The sequence below is a fragment of the Diceros bicornis genome, chromosome 32 (assembly GCF_020826845.1).
Source record: "Diceros bicornis minor isolate mBicDic1 chromosome 32, mDicBic1.mat.cur, whole genome shotgun sequence".
NCBI classification, from domain to species: Eukaryota; Metazoa; Chordata; class Mammalia; order Perissodactyla; family Rhinocerotidae; genus Diceros; species Diceros bicornis.
Window position 1 is genome coordinate 22,893,303 of NC_080771.1, and position 23,742 is coordinate 22,917,044.

The 23,742-nt window shown below is 35.7% G+C and overlaps 1 long non-coding RNA gene across 2 annotated transcripts in view; it reads left to right on the plus strand.

Moving 5' to 3' along the window:
- The window catches only part of LOC131396158 (uncharacterized), a 213,028-nt gene that overhangs the window by 97,349 nt on the left and 91,937 nt on the right, over positions 1–23,742 (plus strand). Inside the window, exon 4 of one of the 2 annotated variants that reach the window (XR_009216431.1) lies at positions 7,678–7,834. The exons of the other annotated variant lie outside the window; for it this stretch is intronic. This is a non-coding gene — a long non-coding RNA (uncharacterized LOC131396158). The remainder of the gene's footprint in view (positions 1–7,677; positions 7,835–23,742) is intronic. 2 annotated transcript variants of the gene reach the window in all.

The following is a 23,742-nucleotide window of genomic DNA, read 5'->3' on the forward strand; positions in this document are numbered from 1 at the left end:
TAACATAATAGAAATAGCACTTGAGAGCTATTCTAATAGCAGTAAATAGAAAAGGTGGGAGAAGCAGACTTGATTCAAGAGAAATTGGTTGCTGTGGAAAAAGAAGGGAAGGAGAAGATCCAAAAGCCATTTCTAAGGGGAGAAAGATCATGCCTCGGTCATGAGCTACGAGTATAAAGAGAGACTACTAATCTGAATTTAAAGGTAGATATCAGTCTGATGATTTAGAGTTGTTAAGTGGAAATGAGGAAGTTGAGATTATTTTGCTTTATTTGGTTTCCAAAAATGATTGCTTTTGTCCACCCCTGAGAAACAATTTTGAAAACCACAATTGTATTCCACTTTACCATTAAATATATTAAAAATATTTTTTGAGGGAAATAAATGATCAGTTCTGATTTTGATATAATTAAAACATAGTATAGTATAGTATGTCATATATAATGTAATAATATAATATAAATTTTAGGTGTTAACAAGCCATCCAAGTAGAAGTGAGTTACATAAGTTACATAAGTACAAGTGAGTTGAAAATTGTCCTTTTTTTCTTATTGATTGAGTAAGTAGTACTGTGCCAGGAAAGCAGCTCATCTAATATTACAGAAGCAAGACATCTGTTTTTAAGTTTTTTGTTGTTGTTATAAACAAAATTCAAAAGTCCCTATTCCAAATAGCTAAGAAATAAAAAACCCACATAAATTAGAGGTAAATCTTGACTTTAGAACAATTTACACTTTTAAACAACGTGCCTTAAATCTAATCACAGAAGCAGAATTCAAACTTACTTAAATAGAATTCATATGTTTGTATATTACTAACATAAAACAATTCTGAGCTATTATTACATGGTAGCCTGCCAGGTAGCAAACAGTTCAACTTTTAGAGTTTTTACTTCTTTGTATTTATTCGATTATTTGTGTTGCTTTTTGCTGCAACTTCCAACTTCTTCTTTCCCAAAACCTGTAGAGGTTCTTTAGATGCCAGTATTGAAGGAAGGGCAGGAGTCTGAGTGGGAAGGGTCTGAATCTCCACTCTGCTTCAACCAGGGCAACTCCAGGTTATTTTTGCTTTATTGGGCTTCTAAAAAAGATTTCTTTTGTGCACTCCTGAAAAAACAATTTTGAAAACCATAATTTTATTTTACTTTACTCTTAAATATATTGGAAACATTTTTGTCAAAGATTATGCCTAAAAGTAGAGGTATATTCTAGATTTTTCATAATCTATATGTAGCTCTTAGGAATAGAACACTTTTATAAACATAAAACTGTGATTCCACTTTTTTAAACAGAATTATTGAGATATAATTTACATACCATGCAGTTCACCCATTTTAAAGTGTACCATTCAGTAGTTTTGCTTATATTCACAGAACATGCAACCGTCACCACAGTCAATCTTAGGACATTTTCATCCCCCCCCAAAAAACCTCATATCCATTAGCAGTCACTCCCCATTTCCCTCTAACCCTCCCAGGCCTAGGAAAGCTCTAAGCTACTTTTTGTCTCTATAGATTTTTCTATTCTGGACATTTTATATAAAAGGAATCATATAATTTGGTCTTTTGTGACTGACTTCTTTCACTTATAATGTTTTTGAGATTCATCCATGTTGTAGCATAAATCAATACTTCATTCCTTTTTGTTCCTGAATAATATTCCATTGTATAGATATTACCACATTTTATTTTTATGATTCCATTTTTGCACATTTAACTTGCACTCAAATTTTTAGGAAAACATTATGTATAAGGGTAGAAGACTACTTGTAAACCATGGAAAATTTTCAATTGATTCAGATGTAATTACTATGTACAAGGTGATGTGCTGGGCATTGTAAGAGAGACCAAAAGAAAGTAAAATGCTAACTATCTTAAGATACTGTTTTATGGTTTACTCAGCTCCTTCCTATATTTTCTAATATTCTCACTACAATATTCTGTGGATAAACATCATTATTGTTAATCCCAAAGAATTAGTACTTTATGTAAGTTATTTAACCTTTCTGGGACTCAGTTTATTACTTATTTGAGAAACAGAATGATAATAATAGAAAAGTACAAATGAAATAATATATATAAAGTGTTTAAATAGGACCTGAAACATAGTTTTCTGATCTTAGAATATTTATTGAGAAATGGCTAATTTATTGTCATTCAAGACCACACTGTCTAATCTAGCCACTAGCCACATTTTATTTTATTTTTTTGTGTGTGAGGAAGATCAGCCCTGTGCTTACATCTGCCAATCCTCCCCTTTTTTTTTGCTGAGGAAGACTGGCCCTGGGCTAATATCCGTGCCCATCTTCCTCCACTTGATATGGGACGCCGCCACAGCATGGCTTGCCAAGCGGTGCGTCGGTGTGCACCCAGGATCCGAACCGGCGAACCCTGGGCCACAACAGCGGAGCGCGCACACTTAACCGCTTGCGTCACCGGGCAGCCTAGCCACTAGCCGCATTTTAGATGCTCAATAGCCACATGTGGCTAGCGGCTATTGTATTGGACAGCACAGATATGGAACATTTCCGTCATTGTAGAAAGTTCTATTTAACAACATTGCTGTAGGATCTTAAAATGCAGTATTGTGGGTAGACCATACACATGACTACCAAACAATGAAGAAAATTCTAAGAGAGTGATTTAGACTGTTAGTATCACATGTGCTCAGAGTGGGTTGAGATCTCTTCCTTCTGTAATGGTCAAAGCCCTGGGAGGAGATGCTACTTGAGCTAGACCTTGAAGTATAGGTATACACAAAGGAAGGGGATCATTCAGTAGTATCAGATTCAGCATGTATGTACCAAAAGCACAAGGCATTTAAATGAAGAAAAGGATTTATAGGAGAGAGAGTAGTGAAAATAACACTAAGGAGTTAGGGAAGGATTATATTATAGAAGGTTCTTCCTTGTTTAAAGTGTTTTGTGCTTCTTTCTGTCAACATTGAAAGTATCAGATTTTGAGAAGGGAAATGATACTTTAGGAAGTTTGATATGACAAAGTGGTTAGAATGAATAGAATGGATCACAGACTGGGAGACTTATTCAGAAAGTGTTGCTACAGGTCAGATTTGGACCATCAGTAGCCTGAATTATGATAATGATGCAGAAACAGAAAAGAAGCTTTGAAAGAATATAAAAGAAGAACCAGGTGACTGATAGGAATGGGGGATACTTGATGACTGACTGAGGTTGGAGAATGAGGAAAAGAGAGAAAATAAAAAGGACTGAGGTGTGGAGCCTGTAAGAACACAGCAATAGGATGGATAGTTTAGAGTAAAATATAATAAGTTCAGTTTGAGACAAAAAACTTAGAGTTGGGAATAATTTGCTTCTGTCTCAAAGATGAAATTCACTTATTCTCAAAGATGACCATCTAGTTCTAAGAGGGCTAATATTATTTGAATGTCTGTTATGTACCAGGCACTATATGGAGTGGTAATATAGGTCATCCTTTTTAATATTCATAAATAACTGTTTAGTATAGGTACATAGTAATTATCCATATTTTACAGATGAGAAAATCGAAGTTCAAAGAGATTGGTGAGAGGGAACCCACTGCTTTTAGAATCTGCCTATTATTTCATTGTTGGTACAATTCTAATTGTTATGAAATTCCTCTTGAAATTTGTTTCTCTATAACTTTACCATCAGTTCTGCTTCTGTTCTGTGAAGTAACTGAACAGTGCCAAATCCTCTTCCCTCTTCCCAACTTTACCCTCACCGCACCAGGCCAGAAAGCTCTTCACATATTATTTGAGGACCTTTATGTCTTTTCTTAATCGTATCTTCTGATGACTAAACATTCTAAGTTACTCCAACATTTCCTCTTATGATCTGGGTCTTGTACCATTCGTCTTCCTAGTTCCCTTCTTTGGAGTCACTCTAATTTGTCAAGACCTCTCCTGAAAATGTGGTACCCAGGATAAATCTTGGTGTTCCTGGTATGGTTTGACCAATCTAGGATTCAGGGCAACTATTTCCTCTGCATATACAGGCATTTTATATGTTGATGTTTTGATGGCATCCGAGCCAAAATTTTTAGCAGAAATTTGGAAATTTAGCATTAGTACTCATTCATTCATTCATTCGTTCATTCATTCATTCAATTAAGTATTTCACAGCTACCATATGCCAAGTACTTTTTAGGTACTCCAAACTAGAGACAGACATTTGGTGGCTACTGGATTTAGCAATTAACAGATTCTTGATTACTTTTCTGTTTAATGACAGCGAAATCAGGCTTTTAATAGATTAAAGTTTTAGTATGAAGAGGAGGGAAGTAGAATTCTTTTTATGAACAGTAATGTTGTTTATATGAAAAAAATAAGTAAGAATAATCAGGGGCCGGCCCCATGGCTTAGCGGTTAAGTGCATGCACTCCGCTACTGGCGCTCCGGGTTCAGACCCCAGGTGCGCACCGACACACCGCTTCTCCGGCCATGCTGAGGCCACGTCCCACATACAGCAATTGGAAGGATGTGCAACTATGACATACAGCTATCTACTGGGGCTTTGGGGAAAAAAAAGGAGGAGGATTGGCAATAGATGTTAGCTCAGAGCCGGTCTTCCTCAGCAAAAAGAGGGGGATTAGCATGGATGTTAGCTCAGGGCTGATCTTCCTCACCAAAAAAAAAAAAAAAAAAGAATAATCAGGAAAATTCTTTAATAGTAGCATGATGAGGAGAGACTGTCCCACTCAGATGTTAAAACATAATGTAAAGCTATGTTGATTTAAATAGTATGGTAAGAATACATTAATAGACAAGGAGATCAATTGACTGAATAGAAATAGAAATAGTCTCAAATACATATGGAAATTTAGCATATAATAAGGATGATATTTTGAATTAGTGTGAGAAAAGTGGATTATTCAATAATGTAACAACTGGTGATGTAACAACTGGTTAGCCATTTGTATACACATAAAATGTTGGATTCTTACCTCACATCTTACAACAAAAATTTCAGATGGATCAAAGATTTAATCTTGAAAAATAAAAACATAAAAGTACTAGAAAAACCCCTGAGAAAATTATTGTTTTTGTGACAGAGTGAGAAATCCTTTCTAATTAGATCACAAACCTCAAAAGTCGTAATGGAAAAGATTAATTAATTTGACTATATAAAAATAAAAGAAAAAAATCCACAGTCAAAAAAACACCATAAGCAGAGTAAAAAGGCCAACTATAAACTGGGGAAACATAGTTGCATTCTACATTGCAGATAAAAGATAACCTTAATATATAAGGGGCGCTTACAAATCAGTAAGAGAAATACCAACAATCTGATAGAACATAAACAAGTGATCAAAAAGGAAATATAGTTACTCCTAAAATCCTGAACAGATGCTCAGTTTTACTTAGAAGTAAATTTGGAATTAAAACTACATTGAGCTACCATTTTTCACCCATCAGATAGGCAAAGGTAAAAATATTGATAGTGTTGTCAAGTGGTGAGAAGGAAGAAGCTCTCTCATATATTTCTAAATGGGAGTCAAAGTTGGTAAAACTTCAAGAAAGCAATTTGTTAGTAGTTCTTGAAATTACAATACATGTGCTTCCTGACCAAATAATCCTACTTTTAGGAATTTATCCCAAGGATAGACATACCCACATGTGAAAGGTTTTGTGTACAAGAGAAGTCCTGGCAACATTGTCTATAAATACCAAGAGTGGAAACAAGATAAATGTCTACCAAGAGAGGAATATTTAAAGAAACTCTGGTATAATTCTGTGTATAATTCATAAGTAGGGAAGTGTTATCATTATAACACAGAAGCCATGGTGATTCCTATGATTTTCCTAGCATGTGGATGCCTTGCACCAAGGAACAGTGGCTTCCAGTGCTTTCTTGTACTGTGCTACCTAGCTCATTGATAATGACTACAGCTTGAACAGCGCCTGGTAGCCTCCAACCAGCTCTGACTGCTGAGGGGCCTACAGGTTGGAAGCTGGGAAGAGGAATGTCTTAGTTTGGGTTCCCCAGAAAAGACCCTGAGACAAGGATTTGAGTACTTTATTTTGGAGGCGATCCCAAGAAACACTGGCGGAGAAGTAGGGAAATATAAGAACAAGAAGGTAGTCAATAAAGGATGCAGTATCAAGTTAGGAGTCCTGTGCATAAATTCTGGGTAACAGTGGAATATAGATGATTAAGAGTTATCCTACTCAAATATGGGGTAGATTCACACCGACTCCCATTAGTCATTGGTTGAGAGCTTTTACTGGTTGATTTTTTGTTTTTGTTTGTGTTTTTCTTTTTTTAATTCCCCTGCCCTTCCAGCCTACTGTGTACAAGGGCAGAGTGGCTTAGGAGAAAGCCCTCAGGCTCTGCTAAGCCCTCAGCTGGAGCAAGAGGAGGGGATATGTGTGGGGAGGAAGAGGCGGGAGAGCTGGAAGAGGGGATAATACCCACTTCAGTAGGCTGCAAGATGGGATGAAATCTGCTACTATAAGTTGCAAGACTGATCTCCAAGACCAAAAGGACTAGGAGAGGGGGAGCTGGCTTAGTCTCCAAATCTGCAAGTTCCCTTTCTTCAACAATATATTTTTTTCCCCAACAATATTTTTCTCAGCAGCTGATTTTGCAAAAACTCAGGTGTTTCAGAAATGATGTAGCAGAAATACCTGTCTTTATTCAGTCATGCTGTGTAGATGAAAGATGTGACTGCTTAGTTCAGGTAGAAATGCCTGTACTATGCAGCTGTTAAAAAAGTTTTGAAATGGGTCAGCCCTATGTGAAGTATTGGAAACATCTCTAAGATAAATTAAGCAAAAAACCCCACACACCATGGAATAAAACAGTGTGGAGAATATATGTTTAAGAGACAGCTACTCTCCAAAAATTTATGCTACCCCTCCATAGAGTAGAGTTGAGTTAAGTGCCAAGCCAGGGACCAAATTTCCCAGCCTCCCTTGCATCTAAAAGCACCATGTGACTTGCTTCCAATGGAATATATGCAGAGTGATCTGGTGACTTTTTGGCAAGAAGGTTAAGAAGCAGTTATGTCTTCTCTTCTCTCTCACTTTTCCCCATTTGCCACTGAAGTGAAGACTCTGAAGCCTGGGCTGTGGCAGCACTTGGGCTCCTGAAGCATGCATGGAAGACTGCCCACTGAACAGTGGCCTGTCATGTGTATGCAAACTAACCTTTCATTGAGTTAAATCATTGAGATTTCAGGGTTTAGTTGTTGCAGCAGCTAATATTACCTTATCTAAACAGTTTGTTGCCATTTGAATGTATCTATAACGTTGAATATAAATATGTGTTTCCATATGATTGAAGAATACATAAGAAACTGAGAATGTTTCACTCTGGGGGTGGATGGTGTTCAGGTTCAGCATATAAAGGAGACTTACTTTTCATGGTCTGCCCTTTATACCATATTGTTTACATGTAATGTCTAGCCAAAAAATAAAGAAAAGATAAATATTTGAACTTAGAAAGAAAGGAAACAGTGGGAGGAATATTAAAGATACTGGAAGAATAGAGAGTAATTGAAGTAAGTTCCTCAATGCAGTAGGAGGAAACCGAGTCAAAGGCATAAGTGGAAACTTATAAATCAGGAAAGATTCCTCATCCTCTGACATGGGAGGTAGCAGAAATAGCAGTTATATTGCCCATAACAAGAAAAATGCAAGTGAAAACTGTACTGAGACACAATTTCTTACCCATCAGATGGACAAAAAACCAAAGTTTGATAACCCTTTCAGTTGGCAAGACTGGGGGAAACAGGCACTCTCATGCCTCAGTGTGAGAGGAAGAAGAATCTGGTAAAATCTACCAAACATATCCTTTGACCCAGCAGTTTCCCTTCTGGTAATCCATCCTACAGGTAAGTCTGCATAGGCACAAAATGGCAAAATATACAAGGTTATTTATTGTAGCATTGTTGGAAGAGTACAAGATTGGAAATAACTCAAAGGTCCAGTAATAAGTGATTGGTTGAATAAACAGTGGAACATACACACCCACACAAAAAGAAAGCTCTGTGTACAGGTATGGAGAGACCTCCATGATATATGAAGCTGGCAGGGGGAGGAGAAGGGACAAAGTATAGAATAATGTATACTGTATGTTACTTTTTTGTAGAAAGAGTGGAGAAATAGGAATATATATTTCTATTTCCTTGTATTTTTGTAAAAAAACTGCACAGATAATAAACTAATAAAATGGTTACCCAGAAGGGGTGAGTTGACAAGAAATATGGTGGAAATGCCAGGAGTGGAAGTGAGATTTCTCTGTTACATTTTTTTATGTAGGATTGACTGTTTAAAACTTTTTATTATGGACATTATATAAAAGTAGAGAGAGAGAATGATGAACCTTCATATTCATCACCCAGCTTCAACAATTATCAATATAGATGACCCATCTTATTTCATCTATAACCCGATGCCCATACCCCTTCACCAGGTTATTTTAAAGTCAATCTCAGACATATCATTTCATCTGTAAATATCCATAAATATTTTAGTATGTATCTCTAACATATAAGATCTATTTTTTAAAAATCATTATCACACCAAAATAATTTCTTATATCTAAAGGAAATTTAAAGAATATCTAGTTAGAGTGTATTTTTGTAAACATTACTTTATATTTCAGCTGCCCTGTTTGCCTCTCTACTTACAGAGTCGAAGTTTATTGTGGGGCTTTGTAGTACAAAGTATTGATAAATTTTCATTTGGAAATTTAATCTCAGAGTAGAGCTGCAAAAATAATACAAAGAACTTCCATATGCTGTTCACCCAGGTACCCAAATTGTTAATATTTTACCACATTTGCTTTCTATCATTCTGTCTCCCCTCCATATGTATGAATTATGTGCATGTATTTGTGTATATATAAATTTTTTTTCTGAACCATTTAAGAGTAAGTTGAAGACATAATGCCTCTTTTCCCCCAAATACCTCAGTTTGAATTTCCTAAGAGTGTTCTGGTACATAATCACAGGCGAAATTAACATGATATAATACTATTATTTAATCTACAAACCTGGTTCATATTGTACCTATTTTTCCCTGTAATAACCTTTATAGAAAATAAAATAAATAAATTTTTTCTTGATCAGGATCCAATCCAGGATCACACACTGCATTTATTGTCAGATCTCTTAGTCTCCCTTAATCTGGAATCATTTCTCTGTCAGTCTTTGTCTTTCATGAATTTGACATTTTTTAAGGAATATAGGCTAGATATTTTGAAGAATATCCCTCAATTTGGGTTTGTCTGATGTTTCCTCATGATTAGATTCAGGTTATGAGTTTTTGGCAAGGATATCACCGAGGTGATGTTGTGTCTTTCTCAGTGTATCGTATTTGGAGGCATTTGATGTCTTTTTGTCCCATTACTGTTGATATTAACTTTAATCATTTGGTTTAGGTGGTAGTAGTCAGGTTTTTCCATTGTAAAGTTACTTTTTTCTCCCTTGTAATTAATAAGAATTTTGTGAGGAGATAATTTGAGACCACAGAGATAATCTTATTCCTCATCAAACTTTCACCCACTAACATTTATTGATGATTTTTGCCTAAATCTGTTATTACTATCTATTTGCTAGATAGTGATATTCTAAATCTATTATTCCTTCTGTGTTTACTATTGTTAGTTCTACTCTAAAGAAAAGCTTTTCCTTCTTTCCCATTTAAAAATAAATTTATATCAATAGGGATTCATGGATTTCTCATTATTTCAATGCTTATACTGTCCAAAATGTAGCCAGTGGAAACCTCTTCAGGCTGGCTCTTGTGTCTCTTTCAGTATTTTTTTTTATCACTTCCTTGTTTTCTGATAGAACAAGACATTCCAAGCTCATCTTATACATTCCTTCCCTCAGTCCTTCAATAAGCCATTTCTCCAAGGAGTCCTGGTTTCTTTTAATGCTTGAAATCAAGACCTGCGTACTGGCTATGCTTATTATTACCAAATTTTCACTTCTTCTTGGCCCAGTGTTGACTTTTGAATCATGTAAGTATATTGCCTTTTAAATAATTTAAAAACTTAGACCTGAATACACCTGAAATCACAAATACATTGTATTGCCAGTGAATACCCCATTAGGAAGAAAATTTGATATAGTCTTTGAGGATGCAGGCTTTGGAGTTGGATAGCTCTGGGTTCAAATTTACCACCACCACTTAATAGTTGTGTAATTTCATTTTATTTACCTGCCAATTGGGGATGAACATGTAAACCTCATTGGATTGTTGTGAGGATTTAATGAAATGTAAAACTAGTGACGTGTAACATACATTTAAACGTAGCTGTTGCTTTATGAATAACTGTATTTATACTTAGCACAGTATTGAACATTATATTCAGGAAGTACTTGTTGAGTTGAGTTATAATCCTTTTCTCCCTTAACTTTAAAATACATTTCTAGATTCATTAGTAGTGGAATGCTCCTGAGCGTTCCCTGAGATCATGAAAAAATATGGAGTCAAATAACTTAATAGACATGGGGACAAAAAACAAATCGGAGTTGCTCTTCAGCTCCAGGATGAGTTGATAGAGACTTGAGTTAACCATGCCTAGATCAGACCTGTCAGATATAGACAGAAATAATTTATGAAAACCGTTTATTCTAGGTTAAACCTATACCTGCCTTATTACTAAATTTCCTCAGGTCTACTATTATAGTATTTTATACTTTACCACTTTAGGAGTAGAGAATGAAAGCCAGAAACAGGAAGAATAGCAGAATATTGGGTTTAATATAATAATAGAATAGCATAGAGAGGAATAGAAAGGAGAATGTTATTGTAAATTAGATTTTCAGCTGGTTCATACTTGTCATACAATGTAGAAGTGTTCAAATAGATTCACATGAAGTTCAGGAAGATGACAAGTTGACTGCTTTTGCAGCCACAACTATTGTATTTTCTTATTCTCCAATAGTTATGAACCATTTTATATTCAAAATACAGAAGTGGCCACTGATGGAACTACTATTATTGTCACTAGTATTCACTGCTACCCTGCCTAATCAGCAATATGTTGAGTATTTTGGATGGGGAAAAAAAGGGCAAGCCAATGCAACTATGGTGGTGGTTAGTCACATTTACTATAGCAAAGAAGAGGGCTGGAGAAGGACCTTTTCCTTCAGCATAACTCTCTATATTTCATAACCTTTTCTCATGATTATCTTAACCAGAAAGAAAAGAAGAACAATCCTAATTTATAAAATGATTGCTAACATGAATCAGATGTTTCTCCTAGTTCTCTTTATATGATTTACCTTGAAGTGATGTATGTTCTTGGAGTGGGTGGATAGGGTGTGTGCATGTGCATGTGTGTACGTGTTTTAGAGATAACGAAGGAATACAGAAAACATGGATAGAAATTGTGATGGGTAGCTAAAAGTTTTCCTTCTATAGACAAGTAGGCAAAAATGGAGGGGAAAAAAAGGAACTAAGGTAACTATCATATGAGAATTATGTAATAAGTATGTAATGGCATTTTGTATAAATTCTGATAGTTTTTTTAAAAATGAGAAAGAAGCTAAAATTTTCCTATATTCCATCTACCTCATAGTTGGACTTATTTTCTGAGCAGCATAGTGAGGATTAATGAGTTGTTGTCTATATGGTACCTTTAGGTACGCAGTTAAAAGATATTACGAAATAGTTATTGCTATTGTAAAAAAGCATTGCAGTATGGCACAAACTTGTGGCAACATGTGCAGCTGTTCTCAGAAGACAATGCAGAGAGGTGTAGGTTTGTCACTGCTCCAAACTTTTCAGTGATTACTAATGAATATTTCAACTTAGACCTATAAAATCATAAACTAGATTACATTGTCTCAGTACAAAAAGAATTTTTAATGGATTGTTCAGATTTTCAATTTTCATTGCTTTTCAGAATCTAAGGGTTACTCTGAAGTTATTATTTCTTAAAATATAAAACAAGCGTTGAGATGTAGGCCTTTATCTGTTGTTACTCCTTATACTCACCCTGGATAATATCATCCATTCTAACAGTTTTAACTATGATGTATATATGGCAACTTAAACCACACCTCACTACCACCATTTACTACTGTAACAATACAAAAACAACACTTAGTGTCCCAAATAGACCATACTCTTTTACTTCTTCATACTATTTGCTCTACCAGGAATACTTGATTCTCAGGAGGCCCGCAGTCCCACTCTAGGTCTTATTTACTTGACTAACTTTTATACATACTTCAAGATGGCTTGCAAACCACCTCTACTACAAAGTTTTCCCTGACTGCCTGCCACCATCCATGGGCTTTCTTCCCATCACCACCATGGCTGGGGAGGTGCCTTGAATTTTTGTGCCCATAGCACCTTGCACTTCCTGGTTTCATTCCTCAAAGCATATTGAATAACAAATTTTTGGATAATAGGAGACTACCTTGCATTATTTTATTTATTTTTAGTTTTTTCCAGCTTTATTGAGATAAAGTTGACAAATAGCACATTATTTTAAATGGAAAAAGTACAACCTATATAACAATCCACTAAAGACATATGCAAAACATAAAGCCTTTAAAAACGAATTTCTTTTTAAATGCATAATGAACTCAGTGAGCATGTTTGTATGCAGTGTGAAATGATAAATGCACAGTATCAGACATGAATTTCATTATCCTTCTGTATTGCAAAGAACATGCATTAAAGTGTAAATAAACATGAATTAATACATTTAAGATGAATAATGTAAGGCACTTTTGGAAAGGCAGAGTAAGGCCCTCCAAAAATTTGCTCCTCCATTATATCAATAAAAACTCTGGCAAAAATTGTCAAAACCAACTTTTTGAGAGCTTTGGAATTTAACCAAAGTCTTCCAGCAATCTGAGGGGCACTTAATCAAGAAAAATGGCTGAATCTCAATATGAACAACAAGCTTTGTTGTGTTTTAACTTACTTTATTCTTATAATCCTCTACCAAGCTCTGGCCTTGAAAACCAACACCCTCAGAACCATAGTAGCTGTGAAAACCAGCAGCCTAACAGCTACTGGAAGAGGCAGAATGAGTTTGGAGCTCTCCAAGAAGTCCCATCCCCAGAGAATTGTCACTGTTTGAGCTATTTGACAGTTTCCTGGAAAAGTCCTATTCACAGGGCTTGACCTGACTCAGAGTTTACTCAGTGAGGAAATCTCTATCACTGGGGCATTTGTTGAAAACAATTAGAAGCAATTCTTTAATATCACAGCTGCCCAAGACAGTGACGCAAGTTGGGGCCAACAGAAGTCTGACCAAAATGCATAAATGGAAAATCTAGGGAATGAGATGTCTATAAGAGGCTTTGAAAATCTTGAACATACTCCTGGAAATCTAGAAAGCCACAAGCATGTGCAGACTTTTTGTAGGTCCCAGAAATACCTGAGCAGGGCTTAAGATCTCATCTCTGTTTGGATCTGATGCTCTGTATCAGCAGGAAGTAAAGACAGTAACAAAAGAATAAAGGAACAAAAGAGTTCCAAGGCCTATACAAAGCAAATAAACAAATAGCACACATAAAGCCTCTGTTGTTAGTAATTACATTAAACATGAGTAGATTAAACACTCCAATCAACAGAGATTTGCAAATGGATAAAAAAGCATAATCTCACCATATGACATTTACAGAAGACATATTTTTGATTCAAAGACACACAAACAGGTTAAAAATAAAGGATAGAAAAATATATACTATGGAAATAGTAGCCAAAATAGAGCTGAAGTGGCTATACTAATAACAGACAAAGTAGACTTTCAGACAAAAATTGTTACTAGAGTAAAAGCAGGTCAATTTATAATAAAATGTCAATCCATTGAGAAGATGCAAAAGTTATAAACATAAATATACTAGTAACAGACCCCAAAATATACAAAGCAACAACTGACAGAACTGAAGAGAGAAAGAGACAATTCAAAAATAATAGACTTTATACCCAACTCAGTAATTGATAGAGCTAGGAAGAAGATCAACAAGGAAATGGAAGACCTAATGACACTACCAACTAACAAGAACTAACAGACATCTATAAAACACTCTACCCAACAACAGCTGAATATACATTCTTCTCAAGTATTCATGGAATATTCTCCAGAGTAGACCATATATTAGGCCATAAAACAAATCTCAATAAATTTAAATGATTGAAATCATACAAAGTATGTTTTCTGACACATTGGAATGAAATTAGAAACAAGTGAAGGAAATTTGAGAAATCTAGAAATACATGAAAAATAAACAAAACACTCTTAAGTAACCAGTGAATCAAAGAAAAAAAATAAAGAAAATTCGAAAATACTTTGAGATGAATGAAAATGAAAATAAAACGTAGAAAAATTCATGAGATGCAGCTAAAGCAGTGCTGACATGGAAATTTATAGGTATAATGCCTATATTAAAAAAGAGAGAGCTGAAATCAATAACTTAATCTTAAGTGATAAGAAGAACAAACTAAACATAGTGATGCAAAAGAAAATTAATAATAAATATTAGAGCAGAAATAAATAAAAATACAGAATAGGAAAACAAGAGAGATAATCAACAAACCCAAAATTTGGTTCTTCAAAAAGATCAACAAAATTAACATAAGTTTAGCTGGACTAACAAGAAAAAAGGAAAGACTTAAATTACTAAAATCATGAATGAAAGAGGGAACAGCACTAATGAACATACAGAAATGAAAAGGTAGTCTAAGGTAACACTATAAGCAATTGTATACCAACATATTAGACAATGAAGATGAAATGGAAAAATTCCTAGAAAGACAAAAACTACTGAAAGAAATGAAAAATCTCAATAGACCTGTATAATCAGTAAAGAAATTGCATTAGAAATTTAAAAACTTCCCACAAGCCCAGGCACAGGTAGCTTAACTGGTAAATTGTACCAAATGTTTAAGGAACAATTAACACCAATCCTTCACAAATGCTTATTACAAAAAATACCTGAGGAGAGAACACTTCCCAACTCATTCTCTCAGGCCAGTAGTTGCCCTGATACCAAAACTAGACAAAGACAAACCTAAGAAAAAATAATATTGACCAATATCCCTCAGAAATGTAGATGTCAAAATCTTCAACAAAATACTAGCAAACGAAATCCAGCAACATATTTTAAAAAATTGTGTGGTATGACCAACTGGGATTTTATCCCAGGAATGCAAGTTTGGATTCACATTTGAAAATCAATGAATGTAATATATCAAATTAATAGAAGAACAAAGGACAAAACCATTTGATCATTTCAATAGATGCAGAATAAGCTTTTGACAAAATTCAACATCTTTTCATGATAAAAACACTTAATGAACTAGAAATAGAAAGGAAATCTCTTAACTGATAAAAAGCATCTGTGAAAAACCCACAGCTAACATCATACTTAATGGTGAAAGACTAAATACTTTCCACCTAAAATCAGGAACAAGACAAGGTTGTCCACTCTCAGCACTTCTGTTTAACATTATACTGGAAATTCTAGCAAGTTTAAGCAAGAAAAAGAAATAAAAGGCATCCAGTTTGGGGAAAAAAAGATATAAAACTCTCTTTGCAGGTGATGTGATCTTGTATATAGAAAACCCTAAAGAATCCACAAAAAAACTATTAGATTGTTAAATAAGTTCATCAAGGTTGTGGGATAAAAGACATATACAAAAATAAATTGTATTTCTATACACTTGTTCCCACAATGTGGGCCCAATTTCAAAACTTAATACAAAGCTACAGTAATCAAGTAGTACTGACATATTGATGAGTACACATATAGATGAATAGAATAGAATTGAAGTCCCAGAAACAAACTCTGGCATTTGTGGTCAATTGATTTTTGACAGTGACAAGACAATTCAGTGGGGGAAAGAATAGTATATTCAACAAATTGTGCTAGGAGAACTAGACATCTGCATGGAAAAGAACAAAATTTGACCCCTACTTCAAACCATACATAAAAAATAATTCAAAGTAGATTGGATGCCTAAATGTAAGAGGTAGAACTCTTAGAGAAAACATAGGAGTAAATATTGATGACCTTGGGTTAGGCAATGGTCTCTTAGTCACAAAACCACAGTGACCAAGGAAAAAATAGATAAAATGGATTTCATCAAATTAAAAACTTTTGTGCTTTAAAGGACTCTGTCAAGAAAGTGGAAAGACAACCCACAGAATGGAAGAAATTATTTGCAAATCACGTACCTCATAAGGGACTTATATTAGGAATACTAAAAAAAAAAAGCTCTCTTACATCACAACAGTAAAAAGTACCAAACCACCCCATTTAAAAATCTGCAAAGGATTTGAAGTTTTTCAAAAGAAGATATATGGATGGTCAGCGAGCCCTGAAAAGATACTTGATATTATTACTGATTAGGGAAATCCAAATTTCCTTTCATTGAGATACCACTTCATTCCTACTATAAAGGCTAAAATAAAAAAGACAGACAATGACAAGTGTTGATAAGGATGTGGAGTAATTGGAACCCACATATGTTATTAGTGGGAACGTAAATGGCACAGCCACTTTGGAAAAAAGCTTCATAAAATGTTACACAAAATTATCATATGACCCAGCAATTCTACTAAGAATATACCCGAGAGAAATGGAAACATGTCCACATAAAAGCTTGAATGCCATGTTCATAAAAGCATTTTTTATAGTGTCAGAAAATGAAAATATACTGGGAGGTAGAAGTGGAAAATAAGCTTAAATGAACATTGGGAATGTATTAAAACTGTCTTCCTAGGAACTGGTGGAATCAGCCATTATTTCTGGGTGGATTCTGGGCAATTGGGCATTATGTTGAGAGCAGCTATATTGCATTGAGTCCTAAAGAAACTCAGCTTCTGCCAATAGTAAGGCCCAGTAATATTAGTGTTTTTTCTGGACTATGAGTTGGGTGAGGTTTCCTTTCATAATATGAATAAATAGGTCTCTTCTCTATACTTTTAATGATTCTTTTACAGAAGCTGTTTGGCCCTATTTCTGTACTGGAACAGATTCTGAACCTCTTAAAAATCTCTTCAGTAGCATTATGAAAGATGAAATACCTGGGAAATGCTTCTGTTTCAGTTTTAGGGATAACTTAGCCAGTAAATATAGTCTCAGTAATTCCGAATTCTTTTATTTATTTATTTTTTTTTTTATTATTTTTTTTGTGAGGAAGACTGGCCCTGAGCTGACATCTATTACCAATCCTCCTCCTTTTTTTCCCTTTTTCTCCCCAAAGACCCGGTAGACAGTTGTATGTCATAGTTGCACATCCTGCTAGTTGCTGTATGTGGGACGCCGCCTCAGCGTGGCCGGACAAGCGGTGTGTCAGTGCGTGCCTGGGAGCCATACCTGGGCCACCAGTAGCGGAGCGCGCACACTTAACTGCTAAGCCACAGGGCCGGCCCCCCCAAATTCTTTTTGAGTTTTACCACTGAAAATCAGAATAGAGTTTTCTCCTTCATTTACAACAACTATAAATACATGGTAGTAATACCAGTATGAGTATCAATTGTCAAGTGCTTTGAAATTCTAAGATAAAATATTGGAGAATTATATTACTTAACACATCCAATAAAATATCTTGTTTAAAAAAACTGGAGATAACCAAAAGTTCCATCAACTGATGAATGGAAAAATAAACTGTGATATATCCATACAATGAAACATTATTTGACCATAAAAAGGAATGAAGTAGTTATACATATAATGTGGATGAATCTTGAAAGCATTGTGCTAACTGAAAGAAGCCAATCACAAAAAGCCATATATTGTATGATTCCATTTACATGTAGCAATGTTTTTCTTAAAGCATTCAGCTCTTTTGGATAAGAGATGACTTAGCGTTAAATATTATACTTGCTTCATTTGTATCTTTGGTAAGTGGAATAATGGCAAACAGAATTACTTCTTTTGAATAGCTCTGAAAGGTCGAAAGTGAAGACTTCCTATTTATTTAGCTGTCATATGCATTGCTGATATAAAAGAAAATTAGAAGAATTTCTTTTAGTGCAGTGCAGTGTGAAAGTTCATCAGGTTAGAAATAATTTTCATCCTGACTTAAACTCATTGGTAATTTTTTAAAAAGATTTAATTACAGTTGTCATTTCTGTGATTTCTACTGAGAAAACAGTAGGGACAATACCCCGTGAAATGTTCTCTCTCATTCCTAAATAATTATTATATTCTGGAAACAATGACCTTGTCAGGTGACACTTAGTGGGAAGGCCAGAGAGCATCTGATTTTTAGAGTGTTTGAATTCATGCATAGTAATTTCACCTTTTTAAAAAATTTAACATTTTGACTAAATGAATCCTTTGACTTTTAGAAGTACTTTAATGCTGGCTCAAGTAAATAATGCTTGCCTTTGATATATTGATCAAAGAACAGAAAAATCCTTTTGAGGAGCTTTACTGTTTGGGGAAACTAAATTTATTGGATCACGCCATCTTGTGTGTGTGTGTTAAAAAAAAAATGTATATATATATATATATATATATATATACATTTTTTTTTCCTGAGGAGGATTTGCCCTGAGCTAACATCTTTTGCCAGTCTTCCTCTATTTTGTATGTGGGTCACTGCCAGAGCATGACTGCGGACAGGTGGTGTAGTTCCACGCCCGGGAGCCAAACCTGGTCCACTGAAGCAGATCACGCTGAACTTAACCGCTAGGCCTTGGGGCTACCCCTAAAATATATTTTAAACATACTGAAAAAAAGACAGAGACTGATATAAGCAATACCCATATGCCTATTATACAGGTTAATAAATTCTTATCATTTTGTCATCGTTGCTGCAGAATTTTTAAATAATAATAATGGTACATTATAGATGCAATTCATGTCTTCCCAAATCCCATTACCTTCCTTCTCAGAAGCAGTTCATAGCTTGAAGTTAGTGGGTTTTATTTTGAAGAATTTTTTACATTATAATTATATATTTATGTATCCAAAAGTGGTATGTGATGTGGTGTAGCATGTTTTTGAGCTATAAATGGTATCACACTATGTTTCTCATTCTGCAATTTGCTTTTTTCCTCAACATCCTATTTTTGAGGTTTATTTTCATTTGATACATTTTATATGGTATTCCATTTAAGAATATACCCCAATTTATTTACCCATTCATCTCTTCATAAACACTTGGATAGTTTCACTTTTTTCAACTATTAAAAACAGTGCTACAACGGGGGCCAGCTCAGTGGCATAGTGGTTAACTTCGCAAGCTCTGCTTTGGTGGCCTGGTGTTTGCAGGTTCAAATCCTGGGTGTGGACCTACACACTGCTCATCAAGCCATGCTGTGGCAGCGTCCCACATACAAAATAGAGGAAGATGGGCACAGATGTTAGCTCAGGGCGAATCTTCCTCATCAAAAAAAAAAAAAAAAAGATGCTACAGTGAACGTTCTTGGGCCTGTCTTCTTGGGCTCATGTGTAAGATTTTTCGCCTGGTCATATACCTAAGAGTGGAATTGCTGGGTGTATGTGTATATTTAACTTTATTAAATGTTGCCAAATTGTTCTTCAAAGTGGTTGCACCAGTTTACATGTCAGCCCCATCTTCAGCCATTTTATAAACACTTTATTGAGGTATAATTTACATGCCATAAAGTTCACAATAAAGTGTACAATAAAGTGTACACTTCAGTGCGTTTTAATGTATTTACAGAGTTCTACAATCATCGCCAAAATCTAATTTTAGAATATTTTCATTTCATCACTCCCAAAAGAAACCTTGTACCCATTGGCCATCACTCTTTACTACTTCTCCTTCCATATGATCATGCCCTAGCTCTATGTAACCACTAATCTGCTTTCTGTCTCTATAGATTTCCCTATTCTGAACATTTGTGTTTATGGTATCATATAATATATGGTCTTTTGTAACTGGCTTTTTTCGTTTACCATAATGTTTTTGAGGTTCATCCATGTTGTAGCATATATCAGTTATGTCATTCCTTTTTTTTCTTTTGTTGAATAATATTACCGCATTTCATTTATCCATTCATCATTTTATGGACATTTGGGTTGTTTCCACTCTCTGGCTATTGTGAATAATGCTGCTGTGAACATTTATGTACAAGTTTTTGTGTGAATATATATTTTCATTTCTCTTGGGTATATTCTGGAGTTGTTAGGCTGGGTCATATGATAATTCTTTGTTTAACATTTTGAGGAACTGCCAAAAATGGCTGCTGTATTGTACAGTCGCACCAGCAATGTATGAGGGTTCTAATTTTTTCACATCCTTGCTGATACTTGTTATTGTCTGTCTTTTTATTATAATTATCCTACTGGGTATGAAATGGCATCTCATTGTGGTTTTAGTTTGTATTTCCTTGATGATTAATGACTAATGAGCATCTTTTCACATGCTTATTGGCATTTCTATATCTTTGGAGGAATTTCTATTCAAATCCTTTACTCATTTTTTAAATTGGGTTTTTAGTCTTTTTATTGTTGAATTGTAAGTGTCCATTACACATTTTGAATACATATTCCTTATCAGATATATGATTTGCAACTACTTTCTCTCACTTTCTAGATGGTGTCCAATGAAGTACAATTTATCAAACTTTTTTTTAATTGTTTGTGCTTTTGCTATTATATCTGAGAAATCATTGCTTAAGCCAAGGTCAAGAATATTTACTCTTATGTTTTCTTCTAAAAGTTTTATAGTTTTAGCTCCTACATTTAGGTCTTTGATCTGTTTTGACTTAATTTTTTATATGGTGTGAGATAGGGGCCTACTTCATACTTTTGCATGTGAATAGCCCTTTGTCACAGCAAAATTTGTTGAAAAGGGTATTCTTTCCCCCATTGAATTATTTTGGCACCCTTGTTGAAAATCAATTGACTATAAACATAAGGGTTTATTTCTGGGGTTCTATTTCATTGATCTATATGTCTATCCTTATGCCAGTTACCACACAGTCTTAATTATTGTGGCTTTGTAGTAAGTTTTGAAATGAGAAAGTGTGAGTTGTACAATTTTATACGTCTTTCTCAAGATTGTTCTGGTTATTCAGGGTCCCTTGCATTTCCATATGAATTGTAGGATCAGCTTGTCGGTTTCTGCAAAAAGACACCTGTGATTTTGCTAGGGATTGTGATGAATCTGTAGGTCATTTTGGGGAGTGTTGTCATCTTAAGTCCTCCAACTCATGACCATTAGATGTTTTTCCATTTATTTAGATCTTTTAAAATTTTTTTCAACAACGGTTTGTAGTTTTTAGTGTACATCTGTGTTTCTATTGTTACATTTATTACTAAGTATTTTATTCTTGTTGATGCTATTGTAAATTGAATTGTTTACTTAATTTTATTTTCAAATTGTTCTCTATACATTGGTAGTATATAGAGATGCAATTGATTTTTTTTTTAATTTTTGTTTATTATAGTAACATTGGTTTATAACATTGTATAAATTTCAGGTGTACATCATTATACTTCTATTTCTGCATAGATTACATCATGTTCACCACCCAAATACTAATTACAACCCATCACCACACACATGTGCAAAATTATCCCTTTCGCCCTCCTCCCTCCCCCCTTCCCCTCTGGTAACCACCAATCCAATCTCTGTCTCTATGTGTTTGTTTATTGTTGTTATTATCTACTACTTAATGAAGGAAATCATACGGTATTTGACCTTCTCCCTCTGACTTATTTCACTTTGCATAATACTCTCAATTTCCGTCCATGTTGTCAGAAATGGCTGGATTTCATCGTTTCTTATGGCTGAGTAGTATTCCATTGTGTATATATACCACATCTTCTTTATCCATTCGTCCCTTGATGGGCACTTAAGTTGCTTCCAAGTCTTGGCTATTGTGAATGATGCTGCAATGAACACAGGGGTGCATGTATCTTTACGCATTGGTGTTTTCAAGTTCTTTGGATAAATACCCAACAGAAGAATAGCTGGATCATATGGTACTTCTATCTTCGATTTTTTGAGGAATCTCCATACTGTTTTCCATAGTGGCTGCACCTGTTTGCACTCCCACCAGCAGTGCATGAGAGTTCCCTTCTCTCCACATCCTCTCCAACACTTGTTGTTTCCTGTCTTGTTAATTATAGCCATTCTGACGGGCTTGAGGTGATATCTCATTGTAGTTTTGATTTGCATTTCCCTGACAGTTAATGATTTTGAACATCTTTTCATGTGTCTGTTGGCCATCTGTATATCTTCTTTGGAGAAATGTCTGTTCAGGTCTTTTGCCCATTTTTTAATTGGGTTGTTAGTTTTTTCGTTGTTGAGATGCATGAGTTCTTTATATATTTTGGAGATTAAGCCCTTATTAGATGTATGGTTTGCAAATATCTTCTCCCAATTGTTAGGTTGTCTTTTTGTTTTGTTGATGGTTTCCTTTGCTGTGCAGAAGCTTTTTAGTTTGATGTAGTCCCATTTGTTTATTTTTTCTATTGTTTCTCTTGCCCGGTCAGACATGGTGCTTGCAAATGTGTTGCTAAGACTGATGTCGAAGAGTGTAGTGCCTATGTTTTCTTCTAGAAGTTTCATAGTTTCAGGTCTTACATTCAAGTCTTTAATCCATTTGGCGTTAATTTTTGTGTATGGTGTAAGGTAAGGGTCTACTTTCATTTTTTTTGCATGTGGCTGTCCAGTTTTCCCAACTCCATTTGTTGAAGGGACTTTCTTTTCTCCATTGTATGTTCTTGGCTCCTTTGTCTAAGATTAGCTGTCCATAGATGTGTGGGTTTATTTCTGGGCTTTCGATTCTATTCCATTGATCTGTGTGTCTGTTTTTGTGCCAGTACCATGCTGTTTTGGTCTACATATTAGGTAGGTCAGCTACGTCTCCTGCTCTATGATAGGTGACCTTATATAAGTGATGTCTTAGGAGGCCTGCAGTGTGCTTCCCTTGGTTCTCAATGTTCCAGGGATGACCCCCATGTGGGCTCCGTGTGTCCTTCTGTTGTGACCTGTTTGCTCTCCCTGTAGGCGCCCAGGGAGACTGAGTTATGCTCCTGGCCAGCTGTTGTAATGCTCAGCTGCTTGTAGTTGTTGTAGGCCCTTCAGTCTCTTTATCAGGTGTGGGGAGCCCCAGCACAGTTGGCTGCAAGTTCTAATACCACATTTGTGTTGCAGTATTTCTTTTAAGTGAGTAGGCCCCCAGCGTGGCAGGTTGTTAGGCTCAGGGGCTTACAATTGCTATAAGCCTCCAGCCTTTAGGTCTCTTGTCTCTGAGGATTGCAGCTGTGTGGGGCTGGCCTCAGGCATGGGAGCACCCAGTTGTTTTAGTCTTTGGAAGGTGGGCCAAACCCCCTATGTGGGTCTTTGAGAAGCACAAGTCTTCTGTAGCTGACAAGCCCTGCCGCCCACAGGTCCACACACACAGTCAACAGAGTCCTGCCCCATGTGCGCACCCCGACCTCCTGAAGTGAACTCAGTCTCTCCACAGCAGGAGCCCCACACACTCCACCACCGCCCCACACTCTCCACCCGCTCCTTGTGCAAGCCCTGCCCCACTTAAGTTGGCTCAGTTGCCAGGCTGCAGAGAATCCAGTCACCAATCTATGCAGGCCCACAAGTTGCCTGAGGGCTTGTTGTTGGGTGGGGCCAGTCTCTAGGGTGGGCTTCCTGCCCTGGCTAAGCTGGATTAAATAGGTGCTCTAGTGGGTGGGGCAGCCCTGGGCTAGCAGGCCCCAGGGAGAACTCCAATGGCGTCTGTTTCAGCACGCCCACACCAGGCCACAACAATGGCCGCCGCCAATGTCCCAGTCCCTGGAGAGGTCTCACCTCTCACCGAGATGCACTCAGGGCC